This window comes from Furipterus horrens, unplaced genomic scaffold (genome assembly GCF_987537825.1).
Source record: "Furipterus horrens unplaced genomic scaffold, mFurHor1.1.pri manual_scaffold_11, whole genome shotgun sequence".
Taxonomy (NCBI): domain Eukaryota; kingdom Metazoa; phylum Chordata; class Mammalia; order Chiroptera; family Furipteridae; genus Furipterus; species Furipterus horrens.
The window spans coordinates 16,010,020-16,025,186 of record NW_028327181.1 but is presented as its reverse complement, the minus strand read 5'-3'; the positions used below and the strand labels follow the sequence as shown (position 1 = coordinate 16,025,186).

At 46.3% G+C, this 15,167-nt stretch overlaps 1 protein-coding gene across 2 annotated transcripts in view; it reads right to left on the bottom strand.

Annotated features, from left to right (window-relative positions):
• The window catches only part of OSBP2 (oxysterol binding protein 2), a 123,186-nt gene that overhangs the window by 81,914 nt on the left and 26,105 nt on the right, over positions 1-15,167 (bottom strand). The window lies entirely within an intron of this gene.

The window sequence follows — 15,167 nt, the reverse complement described above, 5'->3', positions numbered from 1 at the left end:
ACCAGGTTGCAACAAGGCACATTTTGTGTCAAGTTGTCATGGTTTTCTACTTCCAAAATAAGGACCCTCCAAAAATTGCATTCTTATTCAAACATTCCAAAGGCAAATATTTTCCATGATCAGTCAGATTTGAGGAACGTCAGTATCAGCGCACTGCAGTTATTCCTTTACCTTTAGACAGAAATATGCTCTCAGACCAAGCCTCACTGCCTCTGAGATGTGGTATTTCATGTCCCAGGGGAAGGAAAACAGGCAGAACCTGTAGGTCTGCAGTGAGCTGCCTTTACTGATCCCCCCGGGGTACCAGTAAATACACAGGTTCCCTACTCTTTGCAGCCAAGAGGACATACAAGAAAGACACTGTAATGCCCAAGAATCATTTTCAAAAGGCAAAAGGAGTACTTGTTCAATCAGGGAAGCCTGTGTTGAGTGCTTCCTCAGGTTTCCCTGGGACAGGTGACTCCCCCTCACTGCTGGTGGCCACATAAAATGGCGCAGCCACTTTGGAAGCTAGTTTGGCAGTTTCTTTAAAGGTTAGACATATATCTACTCTATGACCCAGCCATTCCACTCCTAGGTATTTACCCAAGAGAACAGAAAGCATTATGTTCATGCAAAGGCTTGGACCAAAGATGTTCATAGTGAGGCAGGTTAGAAAGAAGAATTCCCTGGAGGACATGGAGACAAATGGCTGAACAAACAGCCGGAACAGCTGAGCAATTAACAGCCAGCTTATAAATCACAAGACCCTATCCTCCCTAGCTAAAGATGCTAAGAGCAGATGGTTTATGTCACCTTACTCAGGGAGATAGAGCACGCACACACACACACACACACACACACACACACACACAAAATGAGAGCCAGGCTAATCCAAGATGGAGGTGAAACTAACCAGAGAATGACCCCTGATCCCACTACAGTGGTCCCTCTCTATATTGCAGTTCACTTATCGCGGCCTCACTGTATCGCGGGATTTAAAAAAATATTATATTTAATTATTTATCGCGGATTTTTCACTATAGCGTGGGATTTTTTGTATTGTATAGGTATGTTGTTAAAGTTACATAGGTTTAAGAGTGTAGAATATGTTTAAGAACTTAAGTAGTGTTTATAAAAGTGTGGAAAAGGTTAATAAGGGAGTGGAAATGGTTTATAAGTGTGTGGGAAGGGTTTAAAAAGCCTTAAAATATATATAAATACTAAAATAAACATAAGGTTCCTACTTCGCAGATTTTCACTTATTGTGGGGTGGGGGGCGAGTTCAGAATGTAGTACCCTCGATAAGTGAGGGAATACTGTATACCCTTATTTTGATACATCAGCATACTAAACAACACACCTGGAGATCTGATGAGTATTCTGTTGAGATCCTCCTCTGGGACCTCTCCTAAAATTCCCCCCTACAGAACACAGATCAAACCCTCAGGACCAAGAACGCCAGCTTGCTCTCTTCTTTGAGCACACCTGTGCCTTCCAGTCCTCAGACACGTACTTTGCTTCTTCTATCTAAGCTCTAAGGGTCCCAACAGGACATGCACCCCGGGGAGCAATGAGCAGCAGCAGCTTGTCCTGGGGTTACCAGCTGACACTGTCTCCAGGGGTCCTTCCTTTGCCTCACTGTCCCAAGCTTTAATAAACTGACTTTCACTTTCACCTCAACTCATGTCTTGAAATTTTTCCTGCACAAGTCAAGAACCTGCAGGGTGCCTGACATACAAGAGGCCCTGGACCATGCCGGGGCAGAGCCAGCCCCCAGTGTAGAATTGGTCTGATAACAATTGCAGCTGTCTGTAATAGCCACAACCCGGCATAAACCCAAATGCCCCCAAACAGGCAATGGGTAAAGTGGGGGTGCTCTAGCAGCAGAATACCGCTTGGCAATGAAAGGAACAAATTGGTGATACGTGCATTTGCCAAACGTCTGTGGAATGGCCACTCTGTTCTGGGTGCTGAGCAGAGAATAAGCAGAAAAAGTGGTGCTGGTACTCCAAGAACCCACAAGCCAGGTGTCCAAGTCATTCGGATTATGTACTCCGTCAAAAAAAGAAAAAAAAAAAAACCACCAAAAAAACAGTTTGATCATGTGCCAGAATATATGAATAATAATTCTAGATAATACACATGGTGCTCTACATGACGAATGATTTATGATCTTATTGCCCTTCCGAGAGGCACGCATGTCCTTCTTGAAAACAACTAGGCTGGAGTACAGTGGAATCAAGGTCTTTAGTACCATTCACACCTCCTACATAACACAGCTTTTCCAGGAAAGTATCAGAGGAGAGAGGGGAGCTATGCTCATGGACATGTTTGGGGAGCTGTTACATTTGTAATAGGCCACAACTGGGAGCTGCTCAGATGTCCAAGCAAAGAACAGCAGGGTTAGAAAACCGGGGTTCACCCTGGCTGGTGTCGCTTAGTGGATTGAGTGCTGGCCTGCGAACCAAATGGTCGCCGGTCCGGTTCCTGGCCAGGGCACATGCCTGAGTGGCAGGCCAGGTCCCCAGTTGCGGGGTATGCAAGAGGCAACCACACATTGATGTATCTATCTCTTTCTTTCTCCCTCCCTTCCCCTCTCTCTAAAAATAAATAAATAAAATCTTTAAAAAAAAAAAAAAGAAAGAAAGAAAATTGAGGTTCGACCCTCATCAACAGAACAGAAGCATAAAAAAGTGACACCCAAGGTTGCCAAACAGCCTGGAATACTGATGCTGTAAAGCCAGTGAAAAGAGAATGCACTGATGGTCTCACAATTTCAGGTGTGTGGGGGTGTCTGCATGGCAGGTGTGGGGCCCCGAGGGAACGGCAACGGCTAGGATCATGGCAATGTTTTCATTTGTTTTAAGTTTCCTTTAATGTCACTATAATGTTTTTAATAGTATAGGAAATCGAGTTTAACAGAGTAGTGCAGGATGGTTGCTCTTACCAGTTCCCTCGCCTCTCTCTTTTCCAAAAGACAGAGGATTGATTTCCTCCCACCAGTTTCTCTGGCTTCTGGACTGATGAGCACGTCTGTGAACCAGCCCGGCTCCACTAATTGTGCCTTCTGCCTACCTGCCCTCTGAGGCTGCTGCCATCACTCTCCCTGACAGCTTCATGCTCTCCCTCCACTGAAGGGTCCTGCAAGCTGTCACTCTGGGTGCTACCACATTTTTCTCCCACATTAGTTATCAGTCCATGGCCTTGAGTTGTGATAGCTCTGGGAGACCCTGAGCCCAGTGTAACAAGCATTTCTGTATAAATGGAACAGTAGTGGCACATTTACGTGAGCTATGGCAAAGAATTTCGAGGGAGTACCTTCCTTTAACCAAGCCATGCATTTCTGCTAAAGGAGAATATAAACTGGAACAATCTTTGTGGTGCATAACTTGGCAAGAGTATCAAAATGGGAAGCACACACTTGATCCAGTAATCCCTTTTCTAAGAACTTACCCTTAGGAGATATTCATATCAGTGCAAAAAAAAAAAAAAAGGCAAGCACAGAAATGCTGTCCCAGTGCCTTTTTTGATAACAGGGAAACAGTACAAACAACCTAAATAGTTTAAAAATGTTTAATTAAAGTATGCTATAGCCATTTGATGGAATATTGAACACCATTAAAAATAACATATAATTAAATATCTAAACAAGTGATGATATTAAAGATTTGTTATTTCAGATATGACAGTGGTTCTGAATTTTAAGAGTCCTTGTTTTTAGAGATGTATACTAAAATATATAATGCAAAATGGGGTTGCTTTAGAATAATAGGTGGAAATGCAGATTAATGGCTATGGGGGTGATGGAAATATTCTGGAACTAGATAGAGATTATCATGAATGTACTAAATGCCACTGTGTTGAATTTTATGTTATGTGCATTTACACAAACAAAAAAAATGGAGGACGGGGGAAAGAATATGGAGCTGAGATGAAATAAGATTGGCCAAAAGTTGTTACTTGTTGAAAGGTGAGTGATAAGAACATGGGATTCTATATGTATATGTGTAGATACACATGTATGCCACTTATTAGGAAGTTTCCATAATACAAAGTTGTAAAAGTGATGCCACATTTTTTAATTTAATGAGTCGGTTACAAAACTGAATATTGGGAATTTTCCCATTAATATGAAAGTATATACCTACATCTAAGTGTATATATCTGCATGAAGAAATGATAGAAACACTGTTTAGTAAAGATTTTACAGTGACCTTTACAGAGTTAGCAGATTAGAGAATTTTCCCCCTTTTATGTATTTTTCAGTAGGGTTTGCACTTTTTTATTTTTTTATTTTTAGGGAGAAGCGAGGGGAGGGAGAAAGAGACAGACAGAAACATCAACGTGCAAGAGAAACATGGGTCGGTTGCCTCTCGCATGCCCCCAACTGGGGACCCTGCCCGCAACTCTGGCATGTGCCTGACTAGGAATTGAGCCAGTGACCTTTCAGCTCGTAGGCTGGCACTCAATCCACCGAGCCACAGCAGCCAGGTGTTTGAGTGCTTTTACAAAACAATAAAGCTTTTTTATTAAAAGGCAGGAATGTTTAGGAATACCCTTTTCACCTCTGGCATTCTGACTGAATGGTCGTGGGGATGGCACATTCCTATGGAAGCACCTAGCTAGCTTCTTGGCACCTGGCACTTACTCCAATGGCAATGCTCTCCATGAAGGCAATCACACCCCAGGGGGCTGAGGACAGTCTAAATCTATTGTTGGACACCCTGCCAATGACGACAACCCCATCAGTGACCCTGACAATTCTTTCTCCTGCACACACTCATCTGGCCTCACAGCCACCCTGTGAAGTCAGCTGGGCCAGGACTGGGACCGTCCTTGTTGCAGAGATGAGGAGTCTAAAGCTGCTAGGCTTGCCCGCATACCTCAGCTGAATAGTCACGGTGGGACCCAGACCCACAGGAACTCTTCCTTCTTCTGGAGCCACCTCTTGTTGGTAGTCAGTCCCCTGCTGCTGGGGGCTGGGACCGGCCCTCCTCTAAGGAGCTAAAGAATGCTATATATTGATCTTGCACAGGTGCAAAACTCAGACACCTGTATTATCACTTACAGCCAAGCGTCTCCAGACCCCACTGCATTTAGGGTGCACAGCAACAGCTGGATGGCTAAATATGGCAACCATCCCAAACTGCTCATTGCTAAGGACACCATTGCTCCCACCGCGATCTCTCTGGCTTAGCTACCTGGAGTCACCTTGGAGCCCCTTGGAGTCCCTCCAGGCCCCCTGCACCCTGGTAATGCTCTTCAGAATGACTTTCTCTTCACACTTGGCTCTGCGAGGACCCACACACAATCCTTATCTGAAGGCTCTGGGGCTCTGCACCTGGAGTGTATGGGCCAAAGGAACCCTGTGCCTCCCAAAGCCTCAAGCAGTCACTTCTCACACTCATTCTTTCATTCATGCTCTCTCCTTCCCTCCACCCCTTCCTTTATCCACCCAGTAAGTAGTTGCTGCATGTCTACTCTGAGATGAGCAAGGCTCTGGGCACTGGGATCATCAGGGAAGTCATCAGACAGATAAGTACACACGTGAGTAATAACCACAACTGTGATGAGCGTTATGAAGAAGCAGCACCCGGAGCAGGAGAGCACCCACTGCGGGTGGGAAATAGATCTGGGCTGGGGAGTCAGGAGAGGGTTTGGAGAACACTTGTGACATAACAATAGCCATTCTGTGTGTGTAAGTGCGAGAGAGAGAGAGAGAGAGAGAGAGAGAGAGAGAGAGAGACTCCACAGCACGCAGGGCTTATTCCAGCTGCCTAACTGCCTGGAGGATCTTATCATTTCCCTTCTGTAGACAGGAACCTGCTGCCCAGAGAGGCAAAGGCAATGGAGGATGGTGCTCAGCAGAGGAGTTGAAAAAGCGGGCCTGACCAATCAGTCACAGGCTTGTCTGGACCCACCAGAGTTGCTGCCAGGATGGCTAGGACTAAGGACTTCCTCAGCCAGGCACTGAAGGTGACATTTCTGGCTGACTTTACAAAACTTCTATGGATAGGAGCTCTCTCTGCGAATGCACAGAGGCCTCATCAATGACAAGGTGTCCCATGGGACAGTCTGGCCTCCCCACTTCTGATGCTTAATGGAGATGAGGAAAGATGGGCTTGGTGTAGCAGTACAGCAGTCCCTCTCTATATCGCGGTTCACTTATCGCGGCCTCACTGTATCGCAGGATTTTAAAAAATATTATATTTAATTATTTATCGCGGATTTTTCACTACATGGCGGGATTTTGCGGTACTGTATATGTATGTTGTTAAAGTTACGTAGGTTTGAGAGTGTAGAATGTGTTTAAGAACGTTAGTAGTGTTTATAAAAGTGTGGAAAAGGTTAATAAGGGACTGGGAACGGTTTATAAGTGTGTGGGAAGGGTTTAAAAAGCCTTAAAAAATATATAAATACTAAAATAAATGTAAGGTTCCCACTTGGCAGATTTTCACCTATCTCGGGAGGTGCTGCCATCTGTCAAGAGTCTTATTCAAATGGAAATCCCATTCCTCAAGGGAAGCTATCCCATCTCTGGGCAGTCAAGTGTTCCCAACTGTCTTCCAAAGAAAAATGCAAACCGGATGCTGGCGGGAGAGGAGCACCTACGCCTCAGTCATCTGAAACCAGAACCTGCCCACCAGAATCCCGACCAGCAGTCTCCACCCTGGTCCCCCATGACCCCACTACAATGATTTCCTGTCTCTCTACAGAGCGCAGCGCCCAAGGTTTGCAGGCGCCGACTGCTGCCTCGGCAGCTATGGCGCAGCCTGCCCAGGGGCAGCTTGCATCCCACCTGGCTCCCTGTCGGACCAGCTTCACTCTCCCCTGCTCTCCCCTGGACAAAAGCGGCTTAGCAAGTGCGTGGCGCTGAGCCCACCAAGCATCAGGGAAAAGTCTGCACCCAAAAGGGAAGGAGTTCCATGTTCTCCCATTAGACACATTCAGGTCGCCCCTCAGGCACGCCCTTGCCCGCCTACCTCTGGCCACGCGTGATGGGACGAGGGCTGGGTACCTGCCCCAAGCTGCGCTGGAGCCTCTCACCCAGGAATACGAAACTGGGACAGAGAGAGAGCAGCGTGGGTCCGGGCACAGCCAGGTCAGGGCCGGCCCAGAGGAGAACAGAGTTATTAAGGAACAAAGAAGCCAGTCTGCAGAAGGGAAGGAAACGAAGGGGACACTGGGAGGGACCCAGAAATGGGAAAGTCGGAGGGCACAGCTGCTGACTCATCCTGTCCCTCCAGGACGCACCCTGAGCACAGACCCTTGCTTTTACTTAAGATAGTTTGAATGGGCTTTCGTTCCCTGCCACCAACTAACTGACCCTGAATAGAAAACCATGACAAAATAATAATTTTAAAAATGTTAGTAAATAGGTCCATGTCTATAAAGGTGTTTCTAGTGCAGTTAGGGGACATCCCGCCATGCATGAGACCATCTCACACAGACCTATTGTCACCTAGGGATTCAAGCTAAAGAACCAGGAGCAGCAGGTGGTAGTAACACCTGGTACTTGTCACCTGCACTACAGGGTTCTCTCTCACCTAAAGTTGTTTTGTATTCTTGTATTTTATTATTATTGTTATTTATCCTCACCACATCTCATGATAGATTTTATTCTTTCCTTCGACAGGCAGAGACACTGAGACTAGAGAGATTGAGGGCCTTGTCTAAAGTCACAAAGGGACTCAGGGCAAAGCCAGGATCCCAAATGTTGCACCCCTTTTACTTCATCACAAACCTTCAAGCCACCAAGCAAGTGAGATTCTGCAACTGCTGAGGAGGGGGGAGGTGCTACAGAGCCTGCCTTCAAGCTCCATAGCCCAGAACACCTAGCCTTGACCTTTCCAAGTTTATCTCCAAATCAAAGCTCTAACTGACAGAGTGAAATGCAGGAGGTACCCAGAGAGACGTCCCAGCCCCACTGGCCTTGGGTTTAGCTCACGCATTCCGACCTGCCCTCCAAGACCCTCTGCCTAGGGAACTAGTGACATAGTGAGTGAGCCACAGCGGTGCCCGAGTCTGGGCCTGGAGCTCACTCCTGCAGATCCACAAGCAGGTTAACATCTAAATGGCAACAAAGCATAAGCCTTTCAAATCTGTAATTACAAAGGAAATTGCTATTATGCCCTTTAGTTACCAAGGAAGCAATTAGTAATCAAGATAATTGCCCTGGCAGGGAAACGATACTTAAACCACCTTAATGGTAAGACTGTATCAAATATAGACTGACTTTTCTGTCTACTTTTTCTTGTCAAATGACTCTGACCTAGTGATCCTACTAATCCTCTTAGCAAGGACCCCCTCCCAATTAAAAAGAAGTTCAGAATGCCTATTTTTCTACTGAAATAAGGGGGCTGCCTCTGGGATGCCTCTTGGGCTTATAGCAGGCAGGCAGAGGATCCTCTGGGAAAAGGTGAAGTCAGAACAAACACTATCTGCCACCCTCATAGTGAAAACCCAACTCAATTCCCTGAGAGTTGAACATCAGTCTCCTCAAATTCTGAATATATATTCAGACTCACTGGTGACCCATTTACCCTGAGCCTCCTTCAGCTGACAATGATTTATACGGGTCCCTCACGGGTAAGCCGCTGCCATCTGTATGGGTCACAGGATCACATCTAAATCCAAATTGTCAACACCTCTTACAGAACAAAATTCAATTACTTTGTGGTGTTCTTTTCTAGTGGCCCTTGCCTTTGCTGACGTGGATACTTGAGAATAGATGTCAACTCAGGTACCATCCTTGACCCTGCAGAGCCCCCTGCCAAGGCCAAGCCATCAGGGGTCTCCATCTCTCAGTGACCCCCTGTTCCATGCCACACCCTGCTTCTTTGGGAAGGATTCTCTCCTGGCTGAGAAGCGAAACTTCCTCTTTGTTCCTGTGACTCTGGATGGATCCCAGCCTTCTCTGCTGGACACACACGTGTCCCCGTTTCTCAGCCCCTCCATTTGCTTTTCCAGTTCCCTCACATCCTCTAGTACTACTGGGGAGAGTACTGGATCCTTTAAATAAACCTCATTCCAATGCATTGTTAAATTCTTAGATGTGATAATAGTACCTTGGTTATTTTCATTTTTTTTTTAAAAGGAAGCTTTATCTTTTAAAGATATATCCTTAAATACTGACAGATGGAATGACACAGTGTCTGTGATTGGCTTCAGAAGGATACAGGATGGAGAAGAAGGTGGAGGCCTAGAGGCAAGACTGAGCTGATAACTGGGTGACAGGCGTCCTGAGACGCTTCTGTTCCGCTTCTGTTTATGTCTTAGATTTTCCATAACAACAACCAAGGTTTTCAAAACCCCACCCCAAGTTTTGCAGCACCCTTGCATCCAACCGTCCTATCTACCTAAGGTTTTACCTTTTACTCTCTTTAAACTGACACATGTTTATTGAGCAACAACTACACACGAGGTTCTGCTGAAGCTGCAAAGTCAAAGCAAGTGGTGACCCAGATATGAGCAAGGACAGAGAAGAGTTTGAAGAGAAGAGAGCCTGGCCCATCCACATTTTGAAGGGTTTGGGTGAAATCAACCCCTTTGTCCTGCAACCTGAGGGCCAAGCACCAAGGGCCAGGACGTGCCATGCCTCATGCCTGGACCGGAAGCATAAAGGAAGAACTGAGGCCACAAGGAGCTCCAGGCCTGAACACCTGGACACCGAGCACTGCCTCATCCAAAGGGCTCCAAACCAGAAACCGCCTTCCCCTCCAAACCAGGCTTAGATACCATGTATTTGTTCTGAAAGCTGTGTGGCATTCTTGGGAAAGCCTGAGTGGGCTGGGAATACCAACCTTAAGCTGCTGGCCCATACATGAGCAATGGCTGCCCTTCTGGGTACCATTAAATATCCAGCCCGGGGCCACCAGAAGCGTGTCCCTTTGCCACTATCTGTTTCACTGACCAATAATTCAGACCCATGTTTCCACTCTCTCAGTTCAGGTGAGGACCAGGCATAGTCTGTGATCAGTGGAGGGGACAGCACTCCCTGTACAGACACACTACCTCTTCCCAGGAAGGAAAAATGGCTGCACCTACACCTGGAAGACAGAGGCCAAGAATTTGTATGCAAATACACCTGGTGAACACCCTACGAAGTCATTTTGTCTCTCTGGATGCAGAGCATTAAAAAAGTGATAGAAAAACAGAACTAAACCCTCATTATTCCATGGAAAGCAAGCAATCTGTAAATGGGGGAAACAAGCCAGCTGTGGCAAGCAATCCAGGGAGTCTGAGCAGACCATGTTTCCCCAAATGAGACCTGTGGAGGGGCTGGTACAAACCCTGTGTGGAATGCTTATTAAAAATGGGCATTCCTGGGAGCCATCTGCCCATCAGATCAAAATCTTGGTGATCCTCCCCAGTGAATTTTAACGTGCTCTCCCTAGGGGACTTCATGCCCACCAAAGGCAGAGAGTTGTTTAATCCGTGCCAGTCAATATTTTACTAACTTAATGAGCTCACAAGAGACCTCATTATACCTTCTGAGAAGCTAAGCAGATGGGGCTTCTCCTTGCAACTCTGGGGTCTGAGAGTTAATAGTTTGCCTCTGGCTATGTTTGCCTTTGGCCTTGAGGAGAGTATACACCCATGTCCCTGCCAAGCCACTAGAGAGGAAGGACAAAGGAGGTGGCCACAGAAGAACTCACCATGATGCAGTACGTGCAGGTATTTTTCAAGCGCTAAGGAGCAACGCCTCCCAACAGTAAGAGACCCCGCATTTTAGGAAGCCATTCCTTCAGAAAGGAAGAGAAGAATGTTGAGTGGACCAAGGAGACACTGCTGTTTCTCCAGCCACTTGTATCCCAAGGCACAAAGGCAGCAAGTTTTCCCAACCAGAACAACTCTACACTCCCCTGGAATTTATTTCCACCTTGGAAGACCACAACTAACAGGGACAGGAGGAAAGCCTTCCAAGTCCTACCTTTTAGAGGATTTTCATTTTGCAGCAATAGGACGGCAGGCTGTCCAGGTGTTCTTTAGGGTCAGCCCCCAGGGACACCAGCCACCCAAGCCCCCCTCACCCCCTGCAGAGACATCAGTCAGCCTTGGTTGCTCTAAGGGCAGAATCTGGGCTGCCTGTGATCATTCCAAGTGCTAGTCTGTGATATCACAATAGGGCTATGTATGACATCAATGTTGGGGCAGGCCGGCCTTGGGGAGCAGGGCAGGAGAGAGGGAACCACTCAAGGGCTGGATTAGCTGTCCCCCCTTGAAGTAAAGCCCAAGACAGAGAGCTGGCTGGCTCTATACCATTCTTACAAACCCCCAGCACCCCACTAGGAGGCAAAGCTGAAGATCTGAAAATCATTCTCAAGTATTGAGAGGTACATTGCAAGCCAGACAACCTGCTGGTACTTCCTTAGACACCAGTTCAGAAGCAAAGAAAGTGAACGAACCATCCTCTAGCTCCCCCCTGTGTCAAGTGAAAGGATACTCCCTATTTTCTAACTGGGAAGTTCAACTTTGGACCCCACCTGGAGTCAGGAGTACAGCCCTCAAGCAGACTAGCTGTCGAGGCCCTCCCCCACCCCAGGAGATGCAGGAAGATGAAATGCAGGATACCCTTTATATCTGAATTTCAGATACACGATAAATAAATTTTAGTGTAAGTATGCCCCAACTATTGTGTGGGACCCATTCATGCAAATACATTATTTGCTGTGTATTTGAAGTTCAAATGAAACTAGGTGACCTGTATTTTAATTTGCTAAATATGGCAATCATACCCAGGGACCTTTTTTTTCTTGAATGCAGGTGACCGCCCAGCGCTGCTCTTATTCATTCAGATCTATCAGGGCACAGCATCCTGGGAACCTGTTATTTTTAAGCTGCCAAGGTGACTATTATCAATAACCACAGCTACCATGTGCGAAGTTCTTTTTGTGCATTATCTAGGTTAACTCTCACAGCAGCTCTAAGAGGTGGCTCTGTTAGTAAGCCTGTTTTACGGAGGGATGAGACAGAAGGCAGCAAGCATCTTGCCTCGGGTCACACAGTCAGGGAGCCATGGAGCGAACCCAGGGAGGCTGGCTCTGACTGACCTAGAAATCTTTGCATTGGAAGGACCCTGGGAGCTACATACCAGAAGCCTCCAGTGGACTGGCAAATGGGAAATCTGAGGTTCTGGGAAGGCCATGTTCACGCTAACCACTACGCAACCGTGCATGAAGGACTGAGCCAGGGTGCAGAAAGCGAGCATCTGATCCAGGCAGAGAGCTGGTTCAGGGAGCGTTTCCAGGACGACCTCTCTTCGAAGGCTAAGCAAAGCTAAGGGGAAGCAGGGCATGGGAAGGGGTTGGGTGCTAGGAAGCGGGTCTGTAGGCGAGAGGTTCAGCATGCATGCTGGCCCGGCAGCAGGGTGGTGTGCTGATGAGTACAGTGGAAGCTGGGCAGGTCTGCGGGGCAGAGGAGAGCCAGAGAAGGACTCTGTAAGTCAAAATTACATTTTATTCTCAAATTAATATGCAGTAAGTACATGTATAGATTCATGACATACCTCCACAATCAGGAGCTAGGGCTAGGTGAAGAATTCTTAGGGATCATGTCTAAGACATGAAAAGCATGCTCCATGAAAAAAAAAATTAATAAGTTGGACTTCAAAACTGAAAACGTTTGCACAGCAAAAGACTGCTAAAAGGATGAAACAACAAAGTAAAGACTGAAAGAAAAATATCAATATTTGCAAACCACTTGTCTGACAAAGGACTAGTATCTAGAACACATATATAACTCTCAAAATGTAACAGTAAAAAGACAATCTCATTATAAAGTGTACAAAAACCGGGACAGATATTTCACTGAAGAGAAGACACAGATGGCAGATAAGCACATGAAAACATGTTCATTATCATCAGCTATTAGAGAAAAGCAAATTAAGATCACTGTGAGATATCACCACACACTTATTAGAACAGTTAAAATTTAAAAATAATGATAGCACTAAACATCAGTGAGGGTCTGTCTGTCATATGTTGCTGTTGGGAGTAGCCATTCTGGAAAACAGTTCGACAGTTTCTTACAAAACTAAGCATGCACTTACCATGGGACCCAGTAATCACACCCCTGCACACTTACCCCTGAGAAATGGAAATTTACATTCACATAAAAACCTGTACACAAATGTTCATAGCAGCATTATTTTTAATAACAAGATATCAGAAACAACACCAATGTCCTGCGGTGAGTGAATGGTTGAACAAAGCCTTCATACAATGTACATTCATACAGTGGAGTATTACTCAGCAATAACAACGAGTGAGCAATTTGGATGAATCTCAAAGGAATTACGCTGAGTGAAAGAAGACATTTTTTTATAAGTTGTATGATTCCATTTATAAGACCTTTTGGAAAAGGCAAAAATTATAGAGATAAAGAACAGGCCAATGGCTGCCAGGAGTAAGGGGTGCAGGGAGGGTGTGCTACAAAGTTATAGTATGAGGAAGTGTTTTGGGGGTAAGGGAACCCTATGTCCTGATTGTGGGGGTATGTCATGAGTCTATACATGTGTTAAAATGCATGTAACTGTACCAAAAAAGGGTAAAATTTACTGCATATTAATTTGAGAACAAAATGCAATTTTGACTGACAGCCTTTCCTTGGCTCTCCCCGGCCCCCCAGGTCTGTCCAGCTTCCCCTGCCAGGCCCAGTATGGCCTCAGAAGGGCCTTGATTCAGCCACCAGATGGCAGCTGTAGATACCAGATAAGCTTTCCAAAGTCAAATCACACTTCGGAAGCCACTTATATAGCAAGCCATCCAGTCCTGATTTCTCATCAGAATATCAGAAAACTCCACACCCTTCCTCACATGGATTTCTTTAGTAACACAGAGGAAAGGGCCTGTGAATTCACAAAGAAGAACAAACTGTCTTGAAAAGCTGTTTGGTCCCACTGTGAGCTCCAGTCTTTCTGCTAACATTGGGCCCTGCCCATCACTAGTCTAGCAGTAAGGTCTTGGGATTAGCTGCCCAGGACATCACCTGAGGCCCCAGCCATCAGCTACCCATAGCTCCATCTACTCCCTGCTCCCAGACTCCCCAGGCCGGGCATGCTGGGTGGGATAAAAAGTATGCTAGTTTAGTGGCTGTGGCCTATGCAGGTATATATGTGAACTCTGCAGTCCCTAGGGCTGCCCGGGGGTTAACAAGCACTTTCACCCAGCTGCAAAAGAAACCCCCTCCCACCGGCTATCTCAGGAAAATTGTTCCAGAATGACAAATCCAATACATGCTACCTGCTACATTATTTGCAGAACTTCCTAGAAAATGAAGCAATTTATTATTTATGTTACTTAGGAGAAGCTAGAAAGAGGAAGCTAATTCTTCCATGAGCAGCAGTGCCCCCACACTTAGCCAACAAGATTGTCCTGAGCCCAGTCACATCACTGGCCACAGTGGCTTTCCACAGGCATCCCAACTGAGATCACTCATCCCATGCCAGAGAGATGGCCCCAATGTCCTCCTTTGCTGGGAAATGGAGTGGTACCCTGGGGACCCTTTGCCAAGCTCAGCATCATATGAATGCTGACCCCAAGGAAAAGAGTCATGGCAATGGGGAGAGCCCATTTTCCAAATGGCTGGGACTGAAAGATAAGATCAGACTGATGATATTCAGTGACCTTCAACTTGCATCAAGAAACCAGTGCTGGGGGAGAAATGAGGCAGGGAAATTGGGTATGGGGCACAGTGACTGATAGTGCCCAACATTTTGCGTTAGATCCCCTTCCACAGGACTTGCTGTCTCCCCAGCCAGCCCGTGAGATAACCTTGGAGAGCAGTGGGGATCCTGGCTGGAATCCTGCCTCTCTTAAAAAAATCACAGACCTGTGGAAACATACACCATTCTGCTTATAACTTTGGAAGGATCACAGCTTCCCAATCCACCCCCTCCTTATCTGTGTGGACTCAGTTTTCACCCACCAAAAACATTTTGCTCTATTGCTGTGGGCAGGCAGGCACCTCACACACTGCTGTAGGCATCTGATGGCACAACCCCCGCGGAAGACAGCTCGACAGTCTCTCAGAATTACAAATGCACACTCCCATTTACCCAGCAGCCCCACTTCCTGGAACATACACTCCATGTATACTTGTACACAAATGAAATGAAATGTGAGGTTACTCAATGCAGAATAAAGAAGAAACCCAAACAATCATCAACAGGCTATAGATTAAAT